Source organism: Osmerus mordax, chromosome 5, assembly GCF_038355195.1.
Source record: "Osmerus mordax isolate fOsmMor3 chromosome 5, fOsmMor3.pri, whole genome shotgun sequence".
NCBI classification, from domain to species: domain Eukaryota; kingdom Metazoa; phylum Chordata; class Actinopteri; order Osmeriformes; family Osmeridae; genus Osmerus; species Osmerus mordax.
In genome coordinates, this window is record NC_090054.1 from 16,287,525 (window position 1) to 16,305,403 (window position 17,879).

Below are 17,879 nucleotides of genomic sequence, written 5' to 3' on the forward strand. Positions count from 1 at the left end.
AGGCATGAATGGTTGGGCACACCATCTTCGTACTAGTATGAAGAAATGTGTGCCACACTGCGCCAAACGGAGACATTCTTCTTATCCGTTTGTAACATCCAACTCCAACTTGGTGACTGTTGCAAGATTTCTTTTCCTGGTGATTTACAAGGGAAGCACAGCAGGGCTCGATTACTATTCAGAATCAATTTCAACATTAAACATGATAATCCCTCCACCACATAACCCTGCCAGACGTGTCTTCTGACTCTAGTCCCTTCGGAGGAGAGTCCCTTCACTGCTGACATTTCATCCCTCCATCCTCCTTTTTCATCAACCCTGCCTGTGCACCCTGGCAGGAGGATTATTTGATGAATTATCACTGCATGCTGCACATATATCGTCATGGGAAGATCTCCCCCAAGGTTATTGCAGCCAGTGGCCATGGTTTTGTTTATTAAATAATGTTTGCAGCACATTGCTAACATTGTGTGCTGTTTATTAATTGTGTTTTTACATTGGTGTGATTTTTTTGTTGAAAACATCTTGTCAAAGACAAACCATTGGATGTAAACTGAAAACGAATGTGAGGTCAGAGACAGGAAGTGCAAACAAATAATTGCAACAAAGTACGTGTGCTGTATGTGGGTCAAACACTGCAGGCTATAATTAAGAATCAACTCAAGGATCATTTCCTGTCATCACTTGTGGTTTACAGCCATTTTCTGTGAACTGTGGCAATTCATTTAAATAACTCATTCCCAGGTTGTATTTTATCTCCCAGGCATTATTGGCTTCATTGCCATTCTGATGGTCTGTGTCTGTATGTGCAAGAGAGTAGTTTAGTTAAATGAATGGCATGTAGGATGGAAGTGGTCTTATTTCTGTTCATTTGTCATGTAAATACATGCAATGGATGCACTGAGGATAGACTACATGCCAACCACAGAAGGTCCCTCGTTCTGTTAATACACTGTTAGAGCATGATATTTTAAGTGATTAGGGAAAAGCAAACATAACATAAAGCCAACAGATGTTCGTTACAGACTACATCATAGACCCGTGACTATCATCAAAACACAACAAAGGTTATAAAAACAACAACACATTTACATAAATGAATAATTAGACAGAATACATGAACAGATAATAAGGCAATGGGATTAACATAATGCACAGAAGAAATCTCTGATTTCTCCCACATGTGAACGCAGTGTTGATAGATTTATCCGTTTTTCAGCCACATTCCCAAAGGTGCCTCACTCTCCTCGTGACTTTTCAATAGTGACTTCTTGCTCCTCGCTTGATTCTATTAACCTTATCACAAGCCAACAGCAGTTACTCTTACCCTTACATCAGTCACCAACACGTCTAGGCGGTACAGGGACTCCTGTCCATCATTTACCTGGACATGGGCGCATGCGTGTGTGAGTGTATTGAAGGGGGAGGTAATGTGTGATGCTACGACTTTGTTTAAATCCTGGATAATGTAAAGTGTAATTGTCCTTTGTCGTCCTTGCATACCACATGATGCTCTCACCTACAGGGAGAGTACGATGCAGACACATCATTAACAGCAGCTTTTTCATTAGCCTGCCTAATGAGCCAAATCATCAACCTCCACCGCTTTCATTAAAGTCCAAATAGATAGCCACAACGTGTGTGCAGGTCTGTGCCCCTTTAGGAAGTCATCCTCTCCCCAACACGGCAGACTTCTAAGTGTGCCTGACGCACAACAGTATTCACAAGAAATACACTTGTTTGTCAAATCAACACTTCATTTGAGTACAGTGGAGTGTGTCATCTTTAGGTGCCACAGACTCAACTGTCTAGACAGAGAGGGGCAGAGAAACTGCTCCAAAGGTATTTAAACTGGAACACATGCAGCCAGACCAGCTGATAACCACTTTACACAGGTTAGCTAGTGAGGCAGAAATGCTCCCCAGAAACCCTTGCAGGGCAACACAATCACCAGTGAACCGAAGGAACTGGAGCGTTGAATTGAACAACCTTTTCTTGCGCCTGATAACCGCTCTATTTGGACTGAGATCAGAGAAAGGGTGCTCAAAGGATTATGGATGTCAGGAATTAAGAGGGATTTGGGACCATGGGTGGGAGGACTTTAAGTCCTTTCATTTCTCCCTCCAAAAAGACCGATGTGCCGAGCTTATAAAAAAGCAGAAGGCGGAGCTTGCATTAAATGATCATTCTAATTTCACTGACAGCTCCAGACTCCTGAACAGCTTCAGAGCAAAAGGGTTTGCTAGCAAATGTACACAATCGGTGCCATACTTTATGAGGTCATTTCTGTCACCTAAATTAATCGTAGATACAAATTATACTTCCCTGTGTCTGTACCATATTAGTGACACTGCAATTGAGGAATAACATCTCTACACGTACATTCTTATTGTGGATTTCAAAACATGTAAATGAAAGAAGAAATTATACAGTCAGTGAAAGAATAAGACAAGAGTCTTGTTAATTGATAATTATAAAGCTTATAAAGTCATATATCAGGAAGCACAAACTATACAGTAAAACTGCCATAGTATCATAAGCCTTTAAAATACTTCCACACAATATGGACCTGCCTTTGGCTTAGTCTTTGGTGAAGATGTTTTTTCGTGTGTTATCTATTCTTGCTGGGAATATGGGACAGTAAATGTGTCTGTCTTGTGTTATTGTCTTGTGTCTTCTTGGCAACAGCCTCATCAGCCTCTTCAATACACACCAAAAACAGAATGCAGAACTGACAGGTAACTGTAAAGTGAATCTTTTGGGGAGAAAACTCCATAGTTACAAGTTGCAGAATGGCACCAGGCCCTCTCTACACTTAATCTGCCACGTCTTAACACAAATATGATAACAAGCTTTTTTGTTGAGATGGTGAACACTCTCACAGCCCAATGCAAAAGACTAGAGAGGAGTTATTTTTCCTGGAAAAAAATGGCCGGTTTTGTTTGTACAGAGGCAGATTATCTCAAGGGTAGCAATTCAATCCAATATTGTTGGAAATGTGGTGAACCTCTGTACAGCGTTGCTCACTTACCCCGAGGACCCTATGTGTTCCTCTGTTATGGCTCTTTCCCTCTGTTCATAATTGATCTCGATGTTTGCCCATGTTGCCTGCCACCTGGGAGCATGTCTGCAATACGTATACTGGTGGTTGAAGACCGCAGGGGCATGAAATGTATTTCACCATGGCTGGTACTAGTCATTCATCTGACAGTCAAGGTTTGTGGCTTGCGGAAAGGCAGAGCTATAGACTTACTGGAGATAGACCCTGAGGCTTTCTGGCACATGCCAACATTAAAATGGGATAACTGGCTTCATCAAAGGTCGGTCGCATATTTGGAGTTGAGAGAGCATGTAATTTCCACTCAAATTCATTCTGACCTCAACCAAAGGTTGAAATAAGATGGAAAGGAGCCAGGAAATGGGTTCGGCCATGAATATTGTATCTACGTGAGTGTGAGGCAGTGTGTAGTTGTGTGTGTGTGTTGTGTGTGTGTGAGAGAGAGAGAGAGAGAGAGACAGAGAGAGAGAGAGAGAGAGAGAGAGAGAGAGAGAGAGAGAGAGAGAGAGAGAGAGAGAGAGAGAGAGAGAGAGAGAGGGAGAGTATGTGTTCATGTGTGAATGTTTGTGTTTTGTGACTGACTGGGTTTGTTTGTGTGTGTCTGTCTGTGTGTGTCTGTGTGCGTTGGTTTGTATGTGTAGTGTTGAATGGTGTGACGGAGGCAAGGTCAGGGCAGCTCCCACAATGCATGTGTAATTGTGTGGTAATACCTCAGTGCTTTTATTTGGCCCATGTGGCATAAGGACCTTTAGTAACAGATTGAGATATAGTTTAATTTATCATTCGAGTTATCAAATGACAGAAGGATGGACTGGAGCATATTTACTGCTTAGAAAGCACTTTGGTTCAAGGTAGATGTCATGTGACCTGTGCTATCTGTCCCTTTGTTATCATGATTTCTGTCATTTTTGTTTGCGGACTTGTCTCTTGAAAATTCGTAGATTAAATTCGAGCATGTTTGGGAAACGCACGTAAGAAATATCGATGGTTTCGTTATTTTGCTTGATCGTTGCTACGATCCATCGTTATCGGGAAACGCACCCCTGGTTAGTATTGGACAAACATTCTCCAAGCGTTACCAGGGGGTTGCAATGCAGATTGTTACTGTGAGAGTTGTTAACTTGAGGATACAGTGTATTTTGCAACCTGACCGTGAGAAATTGCATCAACCTTCACACTCCAAAAACCTGGCCCATCTCTCTCTCTCTTTCTCTCTCTCTCTTTGTCTCTCTCTCTCTCTCTCTCTTTACTCACGTCTCCTGTGTGCTTTTCTTCTCTCTCTTCTCATTGTCATGGGAACGGTAACCCCACAACCTGTACTCTGCTGTTATAGTGCACTTAAGAGTCTTTACTTGTGAGTGCACATTGATGTTGACAGCTATATCTAGCCCAAGGAACATTCTACGGTTTCTTAGCATTATCAAAAAAACTTATATTTGATTGTTTAGAGAAGCGTGTGGACTGTATAACACAAGGCACATCAACACTCCCAGACAGTAAAGATGCGAATATAGTCGAGTGTTTCCCCTAGGTCTTACTTTTGTTTTGTTCTCCAGGGTTTGCCTTTAATAATAATTAAGTGTAGATTACATCCGATTATCACATTTGACCTTGAACTCCAGTCCTCTATAATGCTTTGTAAGCATACAGTACAGTCAAATGATGTGCAAAATTGTTTCTTTGCTCTTGTTAAATGGGTTTAGGAATATTCAGTCAGCTGTGCTAATCATGTCTGATGAAAGCTTTTTTATTTAATTGAAGATTTTACTCAAAGCCTGCAATAGAGAAGATTGCTGTTCAATGAAGTCATCAACACAATTGATTAGGCAGGCACATCTGGGCATAATCCAATGTGATATAAGCAGATGAATGTCATTTTGAAAGCCTGTTTAGTGGTATGTTTTTCTGTCTACATCATAAGGAAATCAATGTTCTCAGTCAGGTGAATATAACAGGATGTGAGTTGTGAAAAATTGATATTTAATGAAGTGAATGTTTGTCAGACACTTGTGGGACCCATTTTTTATGTATACAAATAAACGACTTTTCAAGTTCAGACTCATTAGCTTTAGCAAATCTTTTGTAAAGAACAAGTAAAGAATACATTTTTATTGAGTGCACGCTTTGCAACACTTTTTAAAATAAAACTGCAACTCAAAAACATGTCGCAATGTTCATGCAACTTTCTCTCAAAATATTGAATGTAAAAATACTTTATCTCTTATTTTATAGAACTGTATTTTGCATGTATAACAACTGTACACTCTGACATATTGTTTCAGTAGAATAAAAACACAAATTTCTCACATATGAACTTTGAGAACAGAGCACTGTGTGTTGCGGTGTTGAAACACATCTACCTATTTTAAGAAATAGTAAGAAACAAAAGCGAGAATTTACATGAATCCCAGATTCATGTCTTGAATCATTTAAAGCTATTTGAGAATCCAGCAACTTTTAGAATCATACCAGTGAAAGACTATTAGGTGCCACAAGGACAGACAGTTTGAATTGTTTGACCCAGTTTTTACTTCCTACATTTACATTACATTTATTCATTTAGCAGACGCTTTTATCCAAAGCGACTTCCAAGAGAGAGCTTTACAAAAGTGCATAGGTCAATGATCATGAACAACGAAATAGCCCCAAAAACATTGTGAGTAGACAAAACATGAAGCATACATTGTGAAAAGCAAATAAGTGCCAATGGGAAGAAACACAAGAGCAGTTACAATTAAACAACATGAACCTCAAAAGTGCAAGAGCGTACCTGTAGGAAAGCAAGCAACAATAATATAATTCAAAGCGAGTACAAGAAGTTAAATCAGTTACAACTAACCAACAAGAGAAACAAGTCCCTCAATAAGAGTTGAGGGACTTGCCTGTGCCTCGGCTCTGAATGCACTGAGAATCCAGAGACCTATAAAAGGAAGAGAATTGATTCTAATCTCAGGCACGGCTTTTAAAATGACTTTATAACGTTCAAAAGGTTTTGTGATCACCGACAGGGGCCAAGGGAACCTTTTTTCATCTCTGCCTTGTCTGAGATCTGTCATACTCTTGAGTTGCCAAAATAGAAAGAAAAGTCCAGTTAAAAGGTTTATGCTGAGTGGTTGGCTGAACAGCATTCAAATTAGGAAGGTAGCAGCACTGTAATGAAAGCAAGATGTGAGGTTGTGAACATTTTCAGTAAGTCAGCACTGACCCCTTCTGAGGCTTGAATCAATTGAAGGTTAATCAAACCAATATTGCTGAGACAGGGTAGTTGCAAACTATTGGGTTTACTGGTGATTGAACTTCAACAACAGTTCCCTTAAAAAGATATATTCTAATGACAATGGCCTTAAGTCACTGAAGTCTAATCAATGACCACACTGTCATGAATGTTTTAAAATGTGTAGTTTGCAGCACCACTAGGCATGTATGTAATTGTGTTCATGCATTGTGATGACATAAGTACACTGTTAATGTGCATTTTTTTGTTCTTTGTGTGTTGTGTGAGAGCCTGTGTATGTTTTACATGTTTGTGTGTGTAAATCCAAGTATGTTTGTTCTGTTGAGCAGTGATGATTCATCCTCCATCTTGAATGAATATACCTTTGGTTGTCATGTAAAAAATCATTTGTTATTTCTGATTATAGCAGGGAGGGCTGCAAAGTGTAGGAAGGGTAGAAAGTGATCATTTACAGTCAACACCATTGGTATGGCTCATTTTACCATCTCAATTAGTTCACAAAAGTGGTTGGTCTATGTGGCTAAGCTTGTTACAGTACTGGTGAAGCAAAAGCAGAGAGGCTTTAGGCAACAGAACAGGGCTTGGTTGTCATTGAATGTCAGTCATTGTGATCTGTGGGCCAGCAGATGAGAGAATCAATACTATGTGCCTTCGATAATTCCCTACGGTACACTCGCAACTCTTTGACAGGTCTGAGACATGTCTACAATGCTCAGAAAGGCTTTTTGTCTTATTACCCAGGACTACACACAACATAGTAGAAGTAGAAGTAGAGACAGTATGTCTGTACAACTGCAGCAAAGTACGCATATTGATCATGTGGATTGGCGCTTGTGCTGTGTTGTGACAGGAGAGAGACGGCAGACAGCATGTCTGCTGCCAAAAAACTGTAGAATGATGATGTCCCCCGACACTCTTCTAAAAACAAAGCCTGCTCAAACGACACAACAGGGGAACACAAGGCCTCATGTCTCACAGCTCTACGCGCGAATGCTTCCCAGGGAAATGAGCCAGTTCCCACATTAACATTCATTTCTAACCATCCTTTGTTACAAGAATGTGCACCTGGGATTGGAATTCCACGAGAGGAGATGAACAGGAGGATTGGATTTACCATACTGAAGCAGTATCTCCCAAAAAGATGGTTGGTAATGAATAATAAAAATCCATCTTTGGTTGTTATTATGCATAGGATGACAGAGCGAAAGGATGACAGAGGGAAAGGATGACAGAGGGAAAGGATGATAGACTGGTGGGATGTCAGAGTGCTGAAATGACAGTGATGGGATGTACAAAAAAAAATCAACTTCAGCAAAATATGCAAAACTACAATTATCCTGGAGCAAGACACCTTACAGTTTGTGTTCTGAAAGAGACAAGCGTGTGACTTTATTTCTCCTGCAGCAATTACATAGTGGTTCTTGTGTTGCTATGGATACAACACAGTGCCCTTTCCTTCATTGTGACTGCCTTTTGGGAACCCTTATAGAAATGTCGACAATCAGTGAATGTCATTTCAATCAGGAGAGACCTGGGATGAGTGAAAGATGTTTATTACAGACTAATAAATGTACTATGGTGTTTGGAGCTTGAACCCCACAGGGAATTATATAGATCAACGGGCGCCTGCCCAACGCCCGAAGAAGAATCCCCCACGGAGTCCAGACACTGGTGGCGGTGGCAGCAGCCGACGACCAATCGAGCCGAAGACTGAGGCAGGAACAGGGTGGCGACGGGGTGGTGGAGGGTCGCGCACTTGATAGCATGGACAAACTACATATACATACTGTATGAACACTCATGGCAGTGGGGATTTTACTTAACATTTAACATTTCAGTTTAATTTATTGGACTTTGTGTGCTGTGAGAAATACACCGTAAACCTTTCTGGACTGGTGTTCAAAATCATCATACACTTATCTCTGAGGTAAAATGGCCTGCTAAAGTTTAGTTGCTTAGTTCAAATTACAACACAGCATTGTCAGTGTAATTTGTTTGCCTCAAGTCCTCTAAGGTTGCTCTGATGATAATACTGTAACAGTGCACTAATTTTCCCATTGAATGCTAGTCATTGCTTATCCATGTCTCAGACCCTATGAAAGATTTGCTGCATAAGAGATGATGATAAGTGAGAATGAGTGTCCTATAGTACATTTAGATAAAGTACACGTAATAGTTGTTGTTTTTTAAACCTTACCCTGTACAACATTCACCATCTAATTATTGATCTGGGTACATTTGTATTCAAGTCTGTAGTGGCGGGTCAGACACCAACCCATGACTATCATTATAATCAGCAGGGTGAAACAGTGAGGTCCTCTTATCATGGACAGCCACCAAGGACAGCCACCAAGGGCATGAAGGACACTTGTTTACAGACCGCTACAGAGCCAACAAACTGTCTAGAACCAATAACATACCAAAGGTTGCTTACCAACTCCACACCCCTCCCCCCAATGACACCCCGCGTACCCCACAACCCAAATGTAAAAGTGTAAATTTAACACAAGGAATGTTCATTTTACTTGTGTGTTTTCTAGGTCCACCATCAGGAGATGGACCTATATAAACACTCTTGTGCATGGTGTGATGATATCTTAGTATTTAGCTTGAGGAGCCAGGCTACATGGAGAGGCAGTAGGGACACAAGAAAGCCCCTGGATGCCCTCCAGTGGGATCAGAACACCCACATCTCTCCCTCAGCTACCAACAATGTGCCAGATTCCATCAGCTCATGTGGAACACATGAGAAAAATACACCTGAAATTCATGCTAGTCTTACAAGCAAGAGACAGTTCAGCCTTTTTCCATGTGGCACAGAGTAAAACAGATCTACACAAATGTAGTACTATTCAGTCCAATAATCCATGAAGCAGATATGATTTAAAGTACAGAATATTTGAATTAGTAAGGTGGGTTCTTTCTTATAGGGACTGCATACAATGCTGGCTGCTGTGTTTGTCCACTCTAGTTAATGGCATAAATCGTGGGAAATCATACTGACAGTAGAACATATATTTTAAGACTGTGCAAATCATTTTCAACATATGTAAACTGAAACCTACAATCCGATAGTTTGGTTCTCGACAAAGACAGTCTCGTCCTCTCCAATCTTCTGATGAAAAGCGTAAACAGTACACATAGATTTCAATGTGCACATGATAGACTCTGTGGTAGACTATCAGACGTGCTATATACATCTGTTCATTTCCTGATATGAGCACTAGATGGCAGCTCAGTTTTACTAATCAGCTCAACTCTAATTACTGTAACAACTATAACAACATCCCATTTTTTCTTTAATTCACGAGAGATTAGACACTACACTACCTTTGATGTCGGTATAACACCGATACGGTTTGTAGTTGGGGGGGACTATCACTTTTAACATAGACTTTTACATAATTCTACTATTAGTAATTCTTTGTTCCAATGCTCGAGGCTCGCGTTGATTTATTTGAAGTTGGACCATGAATAAGGAGTGTGTCTGATTATTTCCTTGATCTTCAGTGTTTTAATGTTGTGCAATGAGATTCTCATCCTGAGGTGTTTGTAACAGGTACACGCTGTTCCCTGCAGACAGCAGTGAAGGGTCTGCTACTCTGGCAAACTCTGGGAGGCACATAGCAACACTTACAATTACAGTTGCAATTACACACACACACACACACACACACACAAATCACACATTTCAAAGCATTACAGATGGGCTTTAGACACAAACATTTCTTACAAGAACAACATAACTGTTGAAATGAAAATAGGTATGAATAAGGGTGAATTAGCATACATCAACGCCACACGGAAAGCTGGCAACCCTATTACTGTTTAATTTCAAAAGTGTATTTTGTTCAAATGAAAAAAAGGCTTTTAAACCAACATCCATTTTGCTGCAGTGAGATTGGATTGGAGTCATATGGAGACTGTATTGTGACTGCTCCACTTTGTGAGTTATTAAACACTTCTAATATGGCTTATGTAATTTAAGAAAGCTTTCTCGGATGGGATCATTTTGGGGCTTTAGAGGATCAGTTAGCATGCAAGCATTAAGCTGTTTTAATTTTCCTCATAGTTTGCTGCATTAGCACAGGGGCCCAATGTAAACATGAACCAAGCCATGAAACAAGAACCTGTTTTAGATGGAATAGTCCCTAATCTGGTTTCTTTTATTCAACATTTACTCATCTTTTCTTTAACTTTTCAGTGTTATACAAGTTCTTATATAACCTGTTTTTGAAATGTTAAAGATTTGATAACGGGTTGACATGATAGATGTGAAGCTATGAATAAAAATGTAAAAACATTGAGTATCAAGATATGGAACGGAGCATTGTGAACCTGAAAGTTAAGTGGAAACAACTGTTCACAGGGGAAGTGAGGTGTCCACACACTGCCACACATGCAAATGTGCCACCTTGTGCTCCTGTTTGGTAGCCTGTCAGTCCACCCTGGGCAGGGAGGCAGGATAGTGTTGAAGACTGTGCTGGATGTGTTAACATTTAACTTGTCTAATATTGCATCTTCATCTATTTTCAACCATCCTTTCACCTTAATCTGACCTGACAGCCAAATGTGTTTAAAGGGCCAGTGGAATCTTTTAGAGGCTTTTCACATTTTGTTTTACTTGGAGAACTTCCCAAAAGTGGAATAAATGTGTTTGTAATTCTACTCCTAGCCCCACTTATCCACTTTACGTCAGATGGTCCTACCTATTTCACATAGCTGGCCAGGCACATCCAGCAGCCCCTGGCCACCTTCCTGTCTCCCTTTGTACGGCTCCACGGACCAATAATCTCAAACAGTAGCACTTGTTTCTATTTCCCCCCACGAGCCCTTTTTAAGAGCTTTGTGTTTCTCACTGCTAATTAGTGTTCTGACCAAGGAGCTTGGCGACTGTGACACTGTCACCTCAGGTCCTGCACAACCCAGGGCTCCGACCCCAAATCAGGGTGACCCAAGCATGTGACATATTTGGTGACTGTTTCGGACGTCTGTGCAATGGAACTCTTCTAATGACTGGCTGGCACGCAATAGGGTCGTTAGCCAGCCGGACGAATTAGCAGGTTGCATGCGAAGGACTTGGGGTCAAGCCAATTTGCAAAAATGGTTTAGTAATTTTCTTTTTTTCCCTTTTATATTCGCTCCCTCTGTCTACACTCTGTGAGGGAGGGAGGCATAATCAGAGTTAATCCTATTTGTAAAACATAACTTTTGTTAGAGCTTTAGCCTAACTGACTGAACATTAACACAGTAGCTTACATTAACCAACACTGAGGCACATCACAGGTGGCTTGAGTTGAGTGAGTGGATTTACTGTCTTACTTACTAAGATAGCAAGATCATCTTTCAATGCAACATTGTCTTTCTCTTTCCATACTGCTGATTTGTTACTCATAGCATGTGATCCCTGTGTGGGTTTCCTCTATGAAACCTTTTTTCTGATTGTATGTGGTTGCTGGGACATAAAAGAAGAGGTTCTAGAGCTGGGATATAGGTTATACCTGGAGGTACCAGTCCAGCTACATACAGGGTCATCAAGTCTGAGGTTAAGCCCAACCCAGCCAGTCTCTGATGGTGCCAGATTAGGAAGATTTCCAACTGTGAAGGGAAACTTTTCAAAGAGGACAATTCATAGAAAATTGAGTATTGATTTAATAAGGACTAGTTAATCAAGATTAAAACATGAATGGCTCAAAATGTGAATAACATATTGCCGGCTTTGCACTAACCACATGTGTCACATATGAGACATCAAGATATTCTGTATTAATAGACTTATAACTGTAGTATAGTTCCAAGAATTAGCAAGTAGCCCTGCTATTTATGCCTTATCGTATTTGACATTTCGAAATATTTTTGGAATGTTCCAGTTAAGTGGTCAGACAAATCTGGGTGAACGAGGCCTGGATGTGGTGCTGGGGTGAACAAATGTGAAACAAATGTTAATCCTCTCTGACTGTGAGTATTTATCGAGACCACGGGTGTTTCCAGACTAGGATCACCTCTGGGTGATAAAACACAAGTTGGGTTGTGAATCAATCAATCAACCATTGACTTCCAGCAAACACTAGAGGGTGCTGCTAGCCAGTTGGGTAATTCTCAGTTTAACCCATTGCAAAGTATACTGTAAGTACTGTAGGGCCCATTGAAGTACCAGGTATTTTTTCACGTCAAATCAAGTTGGAGAAAAACCGGCCTAAGGTGGTGGTTTTTATTTAACCTTTTATTTGTTGTTTTTGCTTGTGATACATGCTGTGCCATAAGTCATCATAAACACAAACAAGACAACTGCAGAACTTGTCAGTGGCTGACAAATAGCTTCCAGGAATCTGGAAGGGACTGTTAGAACACCATGACCTCTCCTTGCCCGAGGTAAGGTCAGAATGGTCTTCACACGTCATTCAACTGGACTTTAGCAATCTATCTTTAGCTTCTTCTCAGAAAGGCATCTTCCACCAAAAGAACATGCATCTGGGAAACCTCACCTCTCTGTCTTACCCTTTGGTCTTTTGGAGAGAGTCGTTATGTAAGAGCTGACCTCTACGTGATGGATGTCCAGTATGACTTCTCATATTTGGAAATATGTTTGATACTCCCATGATGGTGACATGAATATCATTTTTGTATGTATACAATTTGTGATATCATACAACAAACCTACGGTTTAGAGAGTTAATGTTGAGTGGTTGACATCTCAATGTACTGTATGTGCCATAATCCTTCAACTATATGACTAGAGCCTGAGGGTTCTCTGGCTTTTGTACCGTGCACTGGCTGTATATTTGATTTATAATGCCTAGTACCGGTAAGCATTTTCTAGCTCTGCATTTCTGTCCTATGAGTCAATACCCAGGGCACATAGGAACTCTGTGTCCCAGAGTTCCTCAGGTTTCTTCCAGACCTACCCCATGCTGACTTCCCTTAAGAGCTGGACCACACTCCTCTTAGTCCTCTGCTGTGATTGACAGGTCAAGGGTAGGGACCAAATAGTAGCTTATGTGTTGTCACTTTTTACAATACACCTCCGTGTTGGCATGTGTGAACTAGAAACATTTAGCAGACTTGCTTTCCTTCACCTTATGTTTCCAATGGAGGCTCTCACGCTCAGTTAGATCAAAGTTTACTGTGAGATTGACTTACTTATTTATTAGCCTCACGTACACAGCTTCTGTGTGCAAACCAAAAGATATAGCCATCAGCTGTGGCTTCTTCGAAAGGCCAGAAGAACCTGCCTGTAATGTCTCGCTGAAGTGATTGCATGACAGCCCAGTGACAACAACTTACAGCAGTCTGGGGCACCAGAGGAGTCCCCTGAAGGAAGAGGGATCAGGAAGAGGAGAAGGAAGAAGAGAATCACAGAGTATGGTCTTACCTTAAAAGGCAGAATCGGTGGTCTGCAGGGCCATAACAGTTGGAATGCAGCCCGCTGACCTGAACACTCCATTTTGAGATGGGAGAAAGGGGCAGATCCAAATTATGTGCATGCGTGTTGCAGTGGATTCCCTTTTTCATGGTCTCAATATTGGTTATGGACAGTAAGATGAAGTGATCACTGCAGGTAATTGCCAACAAAATGCTGTGAATTAGTCACAGTCTAAAAAAGGTAGTTAAAAGGGTTATAACAAAATATGAGGCTCCATTGTGAAGTTGGTGTCTCTCATTTCAGAAGCTATTCCATACATGCTTACAGAGCACACTAAGTTGATAACTATATCACCACTCCACTTTGGGATTTAGAAAGGTGACACTGGGGCCTTCTTTACAGTAGTCCAATAAGAGTGACAGAAGTGTTGCTGTGCTCAGTGATTGCTGCCGAAAGGGGGGTGAAGGGAAAATAGAGCAAGTGATGTCACTCTGGCAGGATTTGAACTATATTTATAAGTGGACACTTCCCCCTGACAGTCTACAAACCTTCCTGTGGTTTGGCATTGACTGAATTCTCCCGGATGGATTTTGAGGAACCATCTCAAAGAGCAAAGATAGAAATACCTCCACTAATATCTGAATATAGGCCATCTTATTGGACAGACGTGGCCTACTTGAATTGGGCATCTGTTGCCCTGCAGATGAGCAGAGCAATTCAAAATACTGCATGTCAAAATAGAGCTGAGGATGATATTAGAATGCATCACATGGCCAGAGCTGTCTGTGCCAGTCTCTTGCTATGCCTTTTGAGGACAGTTCAGATATAGTCCTACTGTACTGTGCATACATTACCTCCCTCTGACTTCTGTCACAGAGCCATTCTGTCTGAATGTGGGATTGACATGAATTATTCATGCAGTTTGCAGTGTGAGGGATGTCATAAATGAAGCAGATTAGCGGGCAAGGAAGAGACATTAGGCACGACTGCCGCTGTGTAGTGTCTCACCAAAGCCTTCCTGTATAAATCACCGTGAGCTGACAGGCCTACACAGTGTGGCTCTCTGTGTGTCTAACTGCAGCCAGAACTCGGTGGCACAGTGACATGCGTCTGGGTGAGATGAAATACGGGTCATGCAACATTGGAAGCGCAGTGCTCTGTGAAATTATAGTTCTGTTGAGTTGCGCCACACACTTGTAAAGTCGAGCTTGTGCGCTATGGCCGACGCGATGGTAAAACCCTCGCATGTAAGTGCTACTGTACAGCCCATGACTATGAGGCTGGATACGGTTCAGTTTTGTTTCTTCGGACATATCTTCATCAATGTTAAGGGTTCTTGTGTATTTAAGTGGTGCTGTTGTTTGGGCTGTTTTGGGGAGGGCTGGACAGTGAGGTCCTCGTCTGGAATGATGTCTGGTTCTCGTCTTGTAATCTCGCCTGCAATCGTGACACTGTTCCAGAGTTTGACCTTCGACCTCCAACCACCCTCGGCACAACATCCACGTGCCAAAGATACAAAACTCCCTCTCCATGGAAACATGGAGCAAAACAGTCATCAACACTGTACGGCTGAACGTTTTCATGGCCTGGAGACCACACTGGCCGCGCGCTCGCTTGTGTCTGCTCTGCGTCGCTCCTCTCTCTCTCCTTTTTATTGGCCCCCCAGGGCCAGCATACCACACTCTCTCTTTTGTTGTTATCAGTCTGAGGTGAGCCTTGGGTTTCAAAACACTGATTCAGCAGCTTTTTAGGGAACACTTGATCCCTGCCTTCATGCTCTGCATCCCCAAGCAATCTCTACAGTACGCTACCCTGACTTGACTCTCCACATCCAGGCATTACACTCTGCTGTACGTCCACTTCACTACAGTGAACAATATCTCTGTCTCATGTCTATACCACAACCATGGTCCTTTCCTGATTGGACGGTACAGGAGTCAAACATCTATTGTCGTTTTCCCACCCGCATAAATGGAGAGCAGTCATGTTTGGGTTCATGTTGTGGCACAGGGGTTACGGTGGAGAACAAGAGCACCTTTCTCCTCTTAACTGTCTGCTGTCTGTATCGAGGGCCAGAGAGCAAGGAAATGTCCTGTTAAAGTTTTCCCCACGTCTGCGCTACCCGGCATAGCACCGCTATGAGAGGCTTTCTTAGTATTACCTCCATGTAAGAGACAGTGCGCACATTATTCTGGACTCTGGTGGAGCTGGGTTGGAAAATTTCCTCAGGTTTGAGTTATGCTTTCTTTGGCACCCGCGGCTACCGGACAGAGCTTATTTATGTGAAAGCTGACAGCTACACCTTGCCTCCGGATACTGAACTGAACTCCCATGATCTCCAATACAGGACTGCTTGAATGTGATTCTGGGCTGTTTTGCATGTTCTAAGGTATTGATGTTTTGAATTATAAAAGTAACCAGTTAGCACATCTTTTGTGCATTGAGATAATTAGTATGGAGTGATTTATGGGTTACCATGGTTTATTCCTATCTACTGTATAGGGAGTTGACTGTATGAGTTGTCTTTTGATGACAGAAATACTGTAGCTATTGGTGAGTTCCCACAATGTTTGCTCATGTTTCCTGGCCATGTCTCTTGTAAGAATCAGTGGGAGAAGTGAGGGAGTAAACATATTTATCCACTCATGTTCTGCTTATTCCCAGCTCAGTGCCACAGCATCGCCAAGCCACAGCAGCAAATTCACAGAATTGAGTTGAAGTTGAAGTTAGAAGTTGTTGTTTTCACACAGCGAGTGAGCAAAGCAGTCTGGGTAAATGACAGGGGACCAGGTGGAGCCAACGCCCCTGCCGCCTCTCTCTTTCACTTTGATGGGTCACTAATATGGCTAAGCCAATTATAATGCCCCCTGCCGTTCCAGCAGCTAAAAGACACTTGTGTTTGGCTCCCAAGCAGTCAAGTACGCAAACATGGGGAAGAAATCCTGAATACAGCCTATTGTAGTGATCACATTTTCAGAGGTTGAAATTCAAGCTGAAAACAATAGGGAATTCTGGATGGCGAGAGAGAAACAATTGGGGACATTGTTGTGGTGTGTCATATGTCTGTGGGTGTATCACAAGCCAAATGAGTCCTTGTGCTGCCTACTTGTGGTTTTCTGTTTAGTTTATGATATTCAGGGGTTTTCAGGACTATTAGTCTGTGGTGATGAGGAACACCGAGTTCATCCAGGTCAAACCCTGGCCACCTTGGCCCTGGCCCTCTTCCAATAAAAAAAAAACTCCAACCATGCTATTTTCAACCCTGCATCTATATATAGACACACAATCTCTGGCATTCCCAGTTTCTCCCTTGGGGTCTCTGAGAAGTCTAGACCTCCAGATGGAAAGGGCAATCTGGGGAAGGGGACTTGCTGTAGCAACAGTCTAGCAGTAGGTCGGGGTTGAGATTAAAATATTGAAAGACTGAAAAGAGGAAATGATGGAAAGCTCAAGTTTTGACGGTGACGCCCTTTTACCATTTGGTTGCAGAAGAGCCACATGTTCAAGAACACAATGCTTCACTATTAGAGGATAACCACAGAGACAAACATTTCAGCAAAAGTATTGGCACTTTTAAAACCAGATTCACATAAATTTGATCTAAAGCAGTTATTTAATACATGACATATGGTGTGCTTTTAGCTTTCAGCTGTAGTGTGCGTGAATTGGATTAAACCATTTCTGGTATTTCCTTGAAGAGTTTTGTTCATATAAGCATGTAGAACACGAACGTGTTACATAACATACTAAACTTTGGGTACATTATTGTCTGTAACCAACGCTTGCCAACTTCACATACGTAGGCCCACGCTTGTTGTCTGAAGACAGTCTTCAACTCAATGACGTACCATCCCAGGTATAAACACAGTCATTATCTCCAAGCCAAGGTTTCTATTACTCGTTTTTAGAAGTTCCAGCTATACAGTGTGTGAATCCTAAACCAGGGATTTTCCAGAGACGGAAGCCTCTGCTAGTGCATGTTGGTTCATGTCTCTGCTCACATCTGCTTCCGGCTTGTTTATGGACGTGGTGAGGTTTTGATGTGAAGAGGAGACTTTTACCATATTGATAAAATGCCTCGACAGAAATGAAGTCAAACACACTTAAGCCTTTGCATGTGAAATCAGTCTGCAGACACAAGCACAAATGTTAGTGCGGCATGTGGAGAGCACAGGAAGGTCAGTCCTTCAGGGGGTAAAGAGCCCTCTATGTAGGCACGGGCA